Genomic DNA, 4,706 nt, shown 5'->3' with positions numbered 1-4,706 from the left:
ACTTGTTAGCAGCAAAAGTTGATGTAGTCATGTCAGGAGACAGAGGCCTCCAGAGAGGCTGGGTTGGTTCTGTGCAGCTGAAATTACAAAGAAGCAGAAGCCATAAGGGAACAGACAGCTAGTTGGAGGCAGGACAGAAGGAAGCAGGCAGGGGTCAATCCCAACGCCATGTGGGCTCTGCAGGACCCCGGAGGCCTGTCCCTCTCCTCTCTCACCCCTTCTTCCCCCTCCTCCAAATCCGCAGTGCCAGCCTCACTGACTCCCATTCCAGGCTCCCCCCATCCCTGGCCTCTGCACACGCTGTGCTCCCTCTCCACCTGGCCAATCCTACTTTCCATTCAGGTCTTGGCTTAAATGCCACTTTATCAAGGAAGCTCTCTCACAAGGACAGTTTCCACTGGCATGTGCTCATCAACACAGGTCACTGGCTCGTGAACACCGGACCACATGCCTTTGTCTGTCCCATGAGCAGCAGCCAGGTAGCGGGGTGAGTGGAGAGCAAAACAAAAGAGTCTCTGCTTCAGGGGTTGCAGCAGGGAGGCCTTTCTTGAAGAGGCTCTGAGTGGGCAGGCACCACGAGGCATGTCTGGATGCACATGAAGGAGACAAAGAGAGAAAACAGTTAATAACCTCAGGTCCCTGGTGATCAATATATCCACAACCCCCTCTGCCAGGGGAGATGCTGAGATCAGGAGAGTGACTTGCCTACGGCCACTCAGCGCATCACAGCAGGGCTGCCCTTCTGACCTCAGTGGAGGGCTCCTTCCAGTGCCCCGGGCTGTGGAGGAACAAGCTGGGCTAATGAGAACAGGGTCCAAAGTGGGACCCCAGGGCTGATGGGAGGTCAGGGAAGGGGCAGCTGAGCCTGAGTGAGGGCAAGCTTGCACCCTGGGCTGCCCTCTCAACACGCCGCCTCCCCCCTGGCTGAGCCAGCCACCGGGAGCAGCTCTTTGGAGGCCAGACTTTTAACATCTGGCATTAAAGGATGGCTGAGGTTCTTAGCCAAGGGCATCTTAAACACTTTTTTCCGCATCTTTTTTCTTTTCTTTGGTTTCCCTGTTAAATGAAAAGGAAATATCTCAGAGCTGATCCGTCTCTGAGTCACTGCAGGTCCTAGCAGTAGATGCCCGGGGGGACCTAGAATAGAGGAGGGTGTGAGGGCTGCCCTGAGGGGAGGTGCAGGACCCCAGGATCTGCTTGGGGATGTTGCCAGTGTGTTTTGAGGGGTTTTTGAAGTGCCCTCCCCACTTTGACTCCAAAGAACCCCCATCCTGCACTCTGCCCTGATCAGCTTTACCACACAGGCCCCTGAGACGGGTCACACCTTCAGTCCTTTCCTATGTTTAAAGGAAGGACATTCTCTTCATGGAGTGAGGGTGTGGCTTCTGCTGCTGGGGTCAGGGACTCTGTGGGTGAGCAGAGGGCTGGGAGAGACTTGGAACCTTCCCTGCTTGGGGTTGTGAGGAGGTGTGTGTCACATGGCCCTTGAGCCATGAGGTTAGTGTCCAGCTCACACCTTGCAGCCCACCCTGGAGGCTGTGGGATGACGCCCTCCTGTATCTTGGGTCTAGGGTTGAGCTGGTAAATGAGAAATTGGCCAAAATAGAGAGTTTTTGTTTTAATTTTTTTATTTTATAATGGGATATAGCCGATTATAGAGTAGGAAATGGCAACCCACTCCAGTATTCTTGTCTGGAGAATCCCATGGACAGAGGAGTCTGGCAGGCTACAGTCTATAGGGTTGAAAAGAGTCAGACATGACTGCTCAGTGATCAGACTGAGCACATAGCTGATCAACAATGTTGTGACAGTTTCAGGTGGACAGCAAACGGGTTCAGCTATACATATGCATGTATCCATTCTCCCAGGAGTTTCAATACATATTCTATTTCTGGCCATTTTGACAGATGTCATGTTGCCCCACCCCAGCACAGTTCTTGCCTCAGCTTCCCGCCCCCCTGCCCAGGACGCAGGGGTCTGGGCAGTTGCCCTGAGAAGGCAGTGTGGAGCAGCTTATGAGAGAAGGAGGAGGGTCAGCAGAGGCAGGGAGTCACAGGGACTACCCCAGGCAGGGAGAAATGCCTGAGGATGGATGAGGAGGTGGGGACGCCCTCAAGTGTATGGAGCCCCAGCTGGGCCTTCATTCTAGGGGAGCAGGAAGCTCCCCTAAACTCCATTCTAGAGGAGCAAGAAACTCCCCCAGCCCAAGGCAGCCTAGCCACGCAGGACCTTGAGTGATGGGCCAAGAACTCAGGCTTTACCACTGCAGGCAAGGAGAGGGATCACCCTGGGGCCTTCTGGAGCTGGTAGGGGTATGGCTATGTGCTCCCAGTTCCCCACATGCTCATGCCCTGCTTCTCTCTCCAAAGCTGAGAGCCTGGTTCCCCTCTGGGGCCTGCAGTCTCTCCTCTCCCCAGGGAGGGCTCAGGCTGCAGCTCTTTCATACAGGGTGCTGCCTAGAAAAGGGACTGAGTCAGGCTGGGCAGGATGAGGTGAAGAAGCAGGTTCCTGGGCTGGGGTCTGGACTCAAAGCGAACCCCTGCACTTGCTGATCTTCGGTGAGTAAATCAGGTCCCCCTCCCGCAGGCCCCAGGTCCCTGTTCTGACACCCAGCAGGATGGACACTCTCCCTGGGCTGCACCAGCCTGGCTCTGGCATGGAGGGGCGATGTACACAGCTGGTCCCCCTGCAGTTTCTCTCAAGCGTGGGCTCCCGTCCTGCAGCAGGCCCCGGTGGACCCCACCATGATTTCTGCGCAGTTCTCTGCCTCCAGCTCTCTTTCCATTTTCCTCTCTCTCTCTCGATATCTGCTTCCTTCTTTCATCTCTTTTCTGGACCTTGAAATTCCTGTTATCTTGCTGTCAATCTCTCCCACCCCCTCCTTTTTCATTTCTTTTTCTACTCTCTCCCTCAACTTCAACTGTTCCCACCCAGTTAGCTCCACAGCTAACTCCACAAGTAATTCTTTACTTTGCTCAGAAAATAGCTCTCCTAGCCCGTCCCCTTGCGTCCATTCTCAAGGTTGCCACCCTAGGTCAGGTGCCCATGGCCCTAGTCTAAATCTACTCCAAAAATCTTCAAGTGGCTCCTTTCTTCCTTGACACCACTGCCAAAATATTTTCTCTGAATTCCATATCCCTCCTGTCTTCTTCACTAGCACAGTTTCCTGGTTCTTCAAGTGTAAACCATTCCGTCTGTTACTCCTTACTTCTGTGCTAAGTCCCCCTGGCAAGACTAGGAGGAAAGAAGAGCGGGGCACACAGCCTGTCAGAGGTCAGGGTGCATACAGATGACGGGTCTTGGGGCTTGAGCCAAGCTAGGGGAAGGGGCTTTTCCCCAGGCTGTGGGAGGAGGCAATGCTGGAACCAGGGGCAGAACTGAAGCTGGGAGGAATCGGGAAATAACCCAGTGAACTGCTAAGGCAGCATGGCTAAAGGAAGTGCCAGGATACTGTGGCCGTAACCAGGAGAATCAGGCAGAACAGAATTTCTGAATCTCCAGGTATCCTCCAGGGTTGGCAATGAGAACCAGGAAGGCCTCCGATCCACCAGGTACTTTGCTGGGTCGAGTAGGAGTAGGAGCCCAGAGGGCTGAAGATGCAACTGGGGGTGGGTGTGATCAGACCCTGGAGGAGAAGAGGGGAGACATAGAGGTTGAGTCTGGAGTGGGGAGGGCCCGAGAGAGAATGCTCTGGGGGGCAAGTCAAGTAGGGATTCTGGAGAAAGGTCCTGATGTTCCTGAAGTGTGTGATATAGATGCACTTTATTTGCCCTATAAACTCTTTAGTAAACACTGCATCTCTCACTAATGCTCAGGTATGAGTGCATTCCGTGGGGGAGCCTGGAGAGGGTGGGGTTTCTTGCCTAGACCATCCTGCTGAGGACAGAGGTAGGCACTGAAAGGGCAAAGCCAAGAGGAAAAAGGGCCCTGAGATGGCAAGTCCTGGGAATTCCCAGCAGCCTTCCAGATCGGACTCCTCTTGAGATTGAGAAGTATGAGAAAAAAGTAGTGTGTAGTCTGCCAGTCCTGGCAGAAATGACTGACTTCGCCCTAGAGGAGGTGTATATATGTGTGTGCAGGAGGTAAGTGTGCATGGGAGCTGAGAAAATGTGACTGGGATCCCAGGCCTACAGAGATGTGACATGACCACAAGTCATTGTAAGGACTCCCCCCAGCCTCCCACGTACCTGGAGAAAATGCTGCCGGACCATCTGTGCCAGCACAGCTCTGGCTGCTGACAGGGACTCTGCCAAACCACCCACGGCACTGCAAGGGCACAGAGGTTCAGCTGAAGCTCGTGGGATGCTTTGGCAGACCCACAGACTGCTTTCCTCTCCTCGAGGCAACAGCACCAGGATCAATCCACCAGGATCTCATAGGCACTTGTGGTTTTATCACAGGCAGAAGGCCCTGGAAGAGGAAAAAAGTCACTGACAATCAAAAGAGGGTATCGTTTAATTATTAGTAGAAGGATGCCATTGCATTTCACCCTCCTAACTGGGGAACAGGACAAATGAGTTGCTGATGCCTTAACTTAGACCTCACTTGAGAGACATGCTCCTGGGAGAGGCAGCTGGACTCTCCATCCCTGATCCAAGACCCTATGTGGTCCCTGAGGCAGCACAATGTCATGTATCAATGAGGAGGGTCCAAACATCAAGTCTAGTAATCTTTTTGATGTTTTCTACAGGTTTCCAGAACTTTAA

General features: G+C 53.4%; 1 long non-coding RNA gene across 2 annotated transcripts; it reads right to left on the bottom strand.

Annotated features, from left to right (window-relative positions):
- Positions 1-345: 345 nt before the first annotated feature.
- LOC147365201 (uncharacterized) lies at positions 346-4,410 on the bottom strand. 2 transcript variants are annotated; one of them, XR_015135239.1, is made up of 2 exons: positions 4,188-4,410; positions 346-586 (listed from the first exon to the last, which is right to left on the bottom strand). It is a non-coding gene; the product is annotated as an uncharacterized LOC147365201 (long non-coding RNA). The 2 variants fall into 2 exon arrangements; XR_015135238.1 differs by lacking the exon at positions 346-586 and adding an exon at positions 2,828-3,625.
- Positions 4,411-4,706: the final 296 nt, after the last annotated feature.

This window comes from Bos grunniens, chromosome 10 (genome assembly GCF_055505025.1).
Source record: "Bos grunniens cultivar Pamir isolate PY7600 chromosome 10, Bosgru_T2T1.0, whole genome shotgun sequence".
In the NCBI taxonomy this organism is placed as follows: domain Eukaryota; kingdom Metazoa; phylum Chordata; class Mammalia; order Artiodactyla; family Bovidae; genus Bos; species Bos grunniens.
The sequence above is the reverse complement of the archived record's forward strand: the minus strand, read 5'-3'. Positions and strand labels throughout refer to the sequence as shown.